The sequence below is a fragment of the Arachis ipaensis genome, chromosome B09 (genome assembly GCF_000816755.2).
Source record: "Arachis ipaensis cultivar K30076 chromosome B09, Araip1.1, whole genome shotgun sequence".
NCBI classification, from domain to species: domain Eukaryota; kingdom Viridiplantae; phylum Streptophyta; class Magnoliopsida; order Fabales; family Fabaceae; genus Arachis; species Arachis ipaensis.
Genome location: NC_029793.2, coordinates 14,869,540 through 14,878,347, shown reverse-complemented (window position 1 = coordinate 14,878,347; position 8,808 = coordinate 14,869,540). Strand labels below are relative to the sequence as shown.

At 33.8% G+C, this 8,808-nt stretch overlaps 2 long non-coding RNA genes across 5 annotated transcripts in view; both read right to left on the bottom strand.

The window, feature by feature from the left end:
- LOC107616558 overlaps positions 1–155 on the bottom strand; it is a 3,048-nt gene extending 2,893 nt beyond the window's left edge. For 2 of the 4 annotated variants that reach the window (XR_001614559.2, XR_002353479.1), the window contains exon 1: positions 74–155. This is a non-coding gene — a long non-coding RNA (uncharacterized LOC107616558). Of the gene's footprint in view, positions 1–61 lie in introns of all 4 variants that reach the window. The other 2 variants (XR_001614558.2, XR_002353478.1) reach the window with 1 other exon arrangement.
- Positions 3,653–5,550, bottom strand: LOC110266278. Its single transcript, XR_002353480.1, has 2 exons — positions 5,419–5,550; positions 3,653–4,717 (listed from the first exon to the last, which is right to left on the bottom strand). It is a non-coding gene; the product is annotated as an uncharacterized LOC110266278 (long non-coding RNA).

Here is an 8,808-nt window from a genome sequence, read left to right as displayed (position 1 = left end):
AGTAAGAAAGAGTAAGAGTCGAAGAGAAAGAAAGAAAAAGGTAGAATGGGACAGTACGAACCTCACAACTTACATGAAAGATATGGCGATGGATGTGAGAACACAGAACGGCGCTGCAGATCTCACAAGAATGTTTTAGGGTTTGTTAAAGTCTTCATTAAGTTGCTTTTATAGCTGGTGGAGTGGAGGATAAAATTGGAATAATAAAATGCTGTAAAAAGATAAAATTAAAAAATAAAATTATCCATTTTTTACCCATGATATTTTTAATTGAATAGCATGCCTAAAATGATATTTAAATTTTGAGTATATACTCATTTTGGTTCTCAAAAAATTTCAAACTGAATACTTTAGTCCCTAACTAAAATTAATTACTCGATTGGTTCCTAACAATTAATTCCGTCAGTCACTTAGGTTCTTTACTCCGTTAACTCTAACGGAGAACAAAATAATCCCTGACAACTCTGATAGGGGACAAAATGGTCACTGACAACTCTAACAAGGGACAAAATGATCCCTGACCCCTTTATTCGAAAACGACACTGTTCTTCCCCAATTTTTATCATATCTCGCATAATCCTAACATTCATACTCTCCTTCTTTATCTTCACAGTCTTTTTTTCCATCTTTTCCTTCCTCCTCTTTAACTCCAAGATTAAGCTATGGTATAATTGTCACACGTATCGCACCTATTTCAACATATCATGAACCACACACTTCCTAAATCTCTGCACTTCACCCACCAAAAGCATCCACTTCCACGTCTTCGATAACATCACCTCCAACCCCGACACGTCCACGACATCCTCAAGACCAAGTTCCACAACTACTCCAAGAACACGCCTTTCTCCACTCTCCAGCAAGCAATATAGATTGTTGGACATTAGGACATCATGAGAAGATTCTCCTTCGACATCATATGCAAATTCTCATTTGAAATAGACACTGAGTGCTTCATTCATTCTTTTCCAGAGTCCAAGTTGGCAGACAGCTTTGACCTCGCATCCAAGCTATCAGTACAACGAGCAAAGTCGTCGTTGCCGCTCATATGGAAACTGAAGCGATTACTGAACATTGGTTCAGAGAAGAAGCTAAAGGAAGCGATCAAAGTGGTGGACAATGTGGTCATGGAGATGATAGGGCAGAGGAAGAGGGAGATGACAACGACAACGACGGGTTTTAACAAATCAGACTTGCTGTCTAGATTCATGGGATCCATCGAAGACGATAACTAGTTGAGAGACATAGACATTAGTTTCCTGAGTATGAATTAGTTGAGAACAAGTTGAGGATTTTTTTCTTGTGAACATTAAATTTATAGAGTGTGCATTGTGTAGTTTGAAGTTACAGTGTTAGACTGCTAGTGTTATGCGAGATATGATAAAAATTGGGAGAGAACAGTGTCGTTTTCGAATAGAGGAGATCATGAACCATTTTGTCCCCTGTTAAAGTTGTCGGGGACTATTTTGTCCTCCGTTAGAGTTAACGGAGTAAAGGACTTAAGTGACTGACGGAATTAATTGTTAGGGACCAATCGAGTAATTAATTTTAGTTAGGGACTAAAGTGTCCAGTCTGAAATTCTTTGATTGAGATTAACACTTAAAATCACTAAAACAATAGACAGTAGTAATAAAACGGTTAAAATTCTTTCTTATACTATATAACACTATCATAGTAAGAGTAAGAAACATTATGTATTAGTACTAGGGTCTCAACTGCACATCTCTTGTATTGTTTTCTATTTTTATATGATCATGTAACTTGTTAAATTAAATTTTGAAAATATGTAAATATAACTGATAAGAAAAGTAAGCACCCAAAAAATGGCTTAATAGTAGTGAATTTGTAGCTGAAATATATCCTATGATTTATTATTTGTGTAATTTTTTACTTAAAATTCAAAATTTGGAAAAAAAAATAAAAAACTTGAAAATCTAATTTTTTTTATTAATGGACTTAAAAATGATTAAAAAAATAATTATTTCATAGCAATATAAATTAGAGTAGTGAATTCTATTACACAAACACAGAAAAACAATTTTTGTATAGAAATACAAATTTTGATTTTATAACTAAATTTTTATATTTACGGAATATCTTTGTAAAACAATAGCATATAATAGGATTTGGGAAAAAAAAGAGTATTGAATAAATATAAGTTAGATGTTGACATAAAAATATGTTAAATGAGTTAGGTGAGGATAGATAACACCTAATAATTAAAGCTACGTTTGGAAGAGAAATTGAAACTGAAAGACAGAAACTAAATTAAATATTTGTATTATGTTTGGTATAAAATATACAGAATTAAATTATATCTCAATATCCTGTTTAATTTAAGATAAATACAATTGTAAAAATAAACAAAATTACTAAAGTACTTTTTTTTCCTTCTCCTTTCTCCTCTTCTTTTATTTTTTTCTCCTAAAATTTCTTGGTTGTTAACTTGTTATTAACATCCTTCAGTTTTTAAATATTTTCCATTAAAATAAAGTAAAAGGCATAGAAGAGATAGTTAAGACAACACAATTCAAATGCCTTTTGTTCAAATTCTAATATATCTAAAAGGTCTCAATCCATCACTACCGCCAGATGGAATCCTTGAATCAATGATCAAACACATATTATACCCACTTATATTCCACTATTTGTGTTGTTCTTGGTGGCGTTCATAGCTTTCTCAACCCTTCATATAGCATTCACCAAATCTATGATAACAAGTTGATATAATTTTTCATGCAAAAAAAAAAAAAAAGAAAAAAAAAAGAAAAAACAATGTAGGTTCTTATTGAAGTCATAAAATGATCTTATTGAAGTCATAAAATGAAAGGCTTCTCATAGTTGATGAAGGTCACCCAAATATCTGGGAAAAAGGAATAGACAACAAAGAAGAAGAGGAGGGCTGGAGGGGAAAGAAAACCAAAAGCAAAGAAGAAGAATGAGAATGAGGATAATTTTGGAAATAAATATTATTAAGACTTCAGTCTCCTGTATCTCTAAAATATTAAAAGTCTCTACCACCAAGCACAATAATGAGTCTAAGGGCCAGTTTGACTAAACTTCTTAAATAAGTTCTTTTGAAAAAAGAGTTTAAAATATAAGGACTTTTATTAATATTAACTTTTAAATAAGTTATTTTGAGTTTGGAAAGTTATTATGGAAGTCATTGTTTTAAAATTATACATTAAATAAAAGTGATAAAATAGCTTTTGAAAATAGGAGAAGTCATATTTTTTAACTTTTTCAAAAACTCTTAAATAACTTTTTGAAAAGTTAAAAGTTTATCTAAAAATTTGTACCAAACATATTAATGTAATTTTTTATAAGTCAAAAGTTGAAAAAAGTAACTTTTTGTCCAAACGGGCTCTAAATCTTCCAATCAGAGCCTCTGAAAACAAACACTAACAATTGCTACGTAAGAGTCTATGTGTATCTGCAATGCACCTTTCATCATAAATCAAATCCATACAATCCTAACAAAAAAGCTACCAAAATTTTTTAAACCCCTTTTTCTAATTCTAATTTTATTCCTAAATCCAATCCATTTCTAACCTTTGGTAAACTCCACTCTACTGCCACAAAGCGATAAATTTTGCTTGACTCTCGATGCCATGTGAGAAGAAAGAAAAACACGAAGAGTCTAGACTACATGATGAAGATTAGTTTATACAAGCATGATGAAATATATGCATATAAATTACATTATATATACAATTAATTATCATATCATTAACTGATTCAATAATATCCTAAATACACTTAATGAAAGAAGCTAACAACCTTGAACTGCTATTACTGTATTCCTTCTCAGTTCTCACCCAATTATGCAGTTGAAGTGCCAGCAGAATCTTTCATCATGCAGTTGAACTGATTCATGCTCTGCTGCAAATGACAATACAGTCGACAAGAGCTCCTTTCTAGATGGTAGCTGTTCTGAAGATGAAGGAGAAACCAGACGCATAAATGGCAACCATATTGCTGCGGGAATTTGACAAGAATCAGATGCCCCTCTTGCCTCTTGGACTGGTTTACTTACGTTGTTATCCACATGAGAGCTACCTTGTAAACCAGTTGAAGCATATCATTCATTGAAGCTTTCCCTGTAAAAACTCAATTTTATACTTTCTGCCGCGGATTGATTTTTACCAGAAATCTCACTGGAGACTAAATCAGTCTGTGGTACCCTTCCTTTTGTTGCATCTTTTAAGGTTGAACTAGTATGATCAAGCAAACTGAAACTTATATTCTGGAGCAGATCAATACTATTTTCCCCATTTACAAGGGAGTTAATAGAACTCTTAAAACTGCACACAGGATCTTTCCCAAAAGCAAGAAAGTTAATTCCCTTTGGAATTTCCACCAAGGTTTGATTTGTTCCAGATGTACTATGTACTTTGGTCAGAAGAGGATGAACCAACTTTGGTCGTGCCTTCCTTTGGCGTAGTAGGAGAAGGCAACAATAGCTTTGCAACATCGACGGAGCTAACTCCTTTAGATGCAAGCTTAAGCTGTTTCTGTACCGTGTTTGTTGCTTTATGTTCCGAATTGATGTCAAGATGAACTCTTGGAGGAATGATCAAATGGTTTTGTTGGATAGAACTACAGCCATGAATGTTAGGTGGCATGTTGGAATTTGTGTTTCCTGAAAAGTGTGGAGATTTCATTCCTAGGTTGTGAACCCTTGAAGGTGTAGCAAAATCTTCTTTTGGCTGGTAACTGGATCAATAAAGCCCATTTTAAGTGAGAATAATTAAAATTATAATAATACACATACATGCATCTGGAAATACCGATTGATAACTATTGAGATTCAAAAATGAAAAAGGCTTTTAAAATGCGTGTTTCACCGACAGAGAGGCTAAATTACATAGACACTAAGTATTAAACAATGAAATATATATGAACATACAATTTCACTAAAAACATAATGCAAGAACCTTGGGAGGAGTTTAAGAGTAATCTTAAACGGGACTGTCCCTCTATTTAGGCCGTTCCTTGTTTTGTTTGTTTTGTTTTTCTTTGTTTAATTTATTTCAGTCACCAAAAAAAAATAATGCAAGAAACCACAAACACACAGAATAGAAGTAGTATAGTATCATCCAGATGAGCCTAGAATCTCAGATCACAGTTGAAGAGAAGATAGAGGGGAACTAGAAACAAGCAAAGGGAAACAGGGCACTCAATTCTCCCACTTCCTGATTCTGCTTAATTACAAAACTGTCCCTGAACTTCTTGTGCCTGTATACCTGCTGCCCTTTGGGAAATTTTCCTCAAAGCTAACACATAATGCACAACCTAATTATCCTAATTATATATGCTAACAAAAACCTTTGTATTTGGATTGAAATCACAAGCATTTTACAGGAAGAGATATAGGGTGGATGTGGTATCTGGTGCGAAAAAAAGCATGCATTCACCTCTAACACAAAAACCTCCCTCCGAACACAAAGCTAACACAAGGATACTTGAAGAGTTGATGATCAAAAGGGCAGTCATCCCCTTTCATGCAGGAGTGACAAGCGAAAAAGGAGCATGGCTGCAATTTCAAAATCAATATAGGAGCTTAAGAAGTAAGTTTATACCTAACTGCTTCTGAAAACTCATTTTAGCATAGCGAGTTATAAATACCAACCAAATTCACTGCTTCTAAATTGACACATTGAAAACACAGGCAAATTGAAAAACTAGAGAAGATTATGAGTGCTCCAGGTTATGAAGAGAAGGTTTTGCCTCAAGTCAGAGCTAAGAACCAGGAGAAGCTCGACTCGCTAAAGGAGCGGCTGCTGCTCGAGGAAACGGCTGGACTTAATATAGCTTCAAAATAGTGGATCTTGATTGATCATTAGTTTTTTTATTTTTGGTTTCATTTGATTAGTATAGCCTAACTTTTTGGCTGTTATTTATACACCTTCTCTTTTGTTTTGGTAATCCTTTGGCAAGAAATTTTGAGCAGTTATTTTGTGCATGTGTTGTAACTTACCAGCAAAATCAGCAATTCAACACGAGATTGTAACTTAGTTTTCATACACCTCCTACCTTTTTTATCTCTGGTATCCAACAAAAGAAACAAAACAAATAAAGAACACTACAAGAACAAGAACCTACAATTCAGAAAAAACTGCAAGTTTCAGTTTCAATGTTGGTAGATTAGTTTGTTTTTTCCATGGTATTTTCTAATTCAGCAAAACAAAGACTCATTTGCTAGATCTGAATTTTATTCAATGGTCTATTGCTTGCTAGTGAGTTGTTATATATAGGGCCATTTTGGCTAAACTTCTTAAATAAGTTCTTTTGAAAAAAGAGTTTAAAATATAAGGACTTTTATTAATATTAACTTTTAAATAAGTTATTTTGAGTTTGGAAAGTTATTATGGAAGTCATTGTTTTAAAATTATACATTAAATAAAAGTGATAAAATAGCTTTTGAAAATAGGAGAAGTCATATTTTTTAACTTTTTCAAAAACTCTTAAATAACTTTTTGAAAAGTTAAAAGTTTATCTAAAAATTTGTACCAAACATATTAATGTAATTTTTTATAAGTCAAAAGTTGAAAAAAGTAACTTTTTGTCCAAACGGGCTCTAAATCTTCCAATCAGAGCCTCTGAAAACAAACACTAACAATTGCTACGTAAGAGTCTATGTGTATCTGCAATGCACCTTTCATCATAAATCAAATCCTAACAAAAACACTACCAAAATTTTTAAACCCCTTTTTCTAATTCTAATTTTATTCCTAAATCCAATCCATTTCTAACCTTTGGTAAACTCCACTCTACTGCCACAAAGCGATAAATTTTGCTTTTGACTCTCGATGCCATGTGAGAAGAAAGAAAAACACGAAGAGTCTAGACTACATGATGAAGATTAGTTTATACAAGCATGATGAAATATATGCATATAAATTACATTATATATACAATTAATTATCATATCATTAACTGATTCAATAATATCCTAAATACACTTAATGAAAGAAGCTAACAACCTTGAACTGCTATTACTGTATTCCTTCTCAGTTCTCACCCAATTATGCAGTTGAAGTGCCAGCAGAATCTTTCATCATGCAGTTGAACTGATTCATGCTCTGCTGCAAATGACAATACAGTCGACAAGAGCTCCTTTCTAGATGGTAGCTGTTCTGAAGATGAAGGAGAAACCAGACGCATAAATGGCAACCATATTGCTGCGGGAATTTGACAAGAATCAGATGCCCCTCTTGCCTCTTGGACTGGTTTACTTACGTTGTTATCCACATGAGAGCTACCTTGTAAACCAGTTGAAGCATATCATTCATTGAAGCTTTCCCTGTAAAAACTCAATTTTATACTTTCTGCCGCGGATTGATTTTTACCAGAAATCTCACTGGAGACTAAATCAGTCTGTGGTACCCTTCCTTTTGTTGCATCTTTTAAGGTTGAACTAGTATGATCAAGCAAACTGAAACTTATATTCTGGAGCAGATCAATACTATTTTCCCCATTTACAAGGGAGTTAATAGAACTCTTAAAACTGCACACAGGATCTTTCCCAAAAGCAAGAAAGTTAATTCCCTTTGGAATTTCCACCAAGGTTTGATTTGTTCCAGATGTACTATGTACTTTGGTCAGAAGAGGATGAACCAACTTTGGTCGTGCCTTCCTTTGGCGTAGTAGGAGAAGGCAACAATAGCTTTGCAACATCGACGGAGCTAACTCCTTTAGATGCAAGCTTAAGCTGTTTCTGTACCGTGTTTGTTGCTTTATGTTCCGAATTGATGTCAGAATGAACTCTTGGAGGAATGATCAAATGGTTTTGTTGGATAGAACTACAGCCATGAATGTTAGGTGGCATGTTGGAATTTGTGTTTCCTGAAAAGTGTGGAGATTTCATTCCTAGGTTGTGAACCCTTGAAGGTGTAGCAAAATCTTCTTTTGGCTGGTAACTGGATCAATAAAGCCCATTTTAAGTGAGAATAATTAAAATTATAATAATACACATACATGCATCTGAAAATACCGATTGATAACTATTGAGATTCAAAAACGAGAAAGGCTTTTAAAATGCGTGTTTCAACTTTCAACTACATAGGAGAGGCTAAATTACATAGACACTAAGTATTAAACAATGAAATATATATGAACATACAATTTCACTAAAAACATAATGCAAGAACCTTGGGAGGAGTTTAAGAGTAATCTTAAACGGGACTGTCCCTCTATTTAGGCCGTTCCTTGTTTTGTTTGTTTTGTTTTTCTTTGTTTAATTTATTTCAGTCACCAAAAAAAAATAATGCAAGAAACCACAAACACACAGAATAGAAGTAGTATAGTATCATCCAGATGAGCCTAGAATCTCAGATCACAGTTGAAGAGAAGATAGAGGGGAACTAGAAACAAGCAAAGGGAAACAGGGCACTCAATTCTCCCACTTCCTGATTCTGCTTAATTACAAAACTGTCCCTGAACTTCTTGTGCCTGTATACCTGCTGCCCTTTGGGAAATTTTCCTCAAAGCTAACACATAATGCACAACCTAATTATCCTAATTATATATGCTAACAAAAACCTTTGTATTTGGATTGAAATCACAAGCATTTTACAGGAAGAGATATAGGGTGGATGTGGTATCTGGTGCGAAAAAAAGCATGCATTCACCTCTAACACAAAAACCTCCCTCCGAACACAAAGCTAACACAAGGATACTTGAAGAGTTGATGATCAAAAGGGCAGTCATCCCCTTTCATGCAGGAGTGACAAGCGAAAAAGGAGCATGGCTGCAATTTCAAAATCAATATGGTTCAACAGCAGTTAGAAAGTCTAGTTCACAGG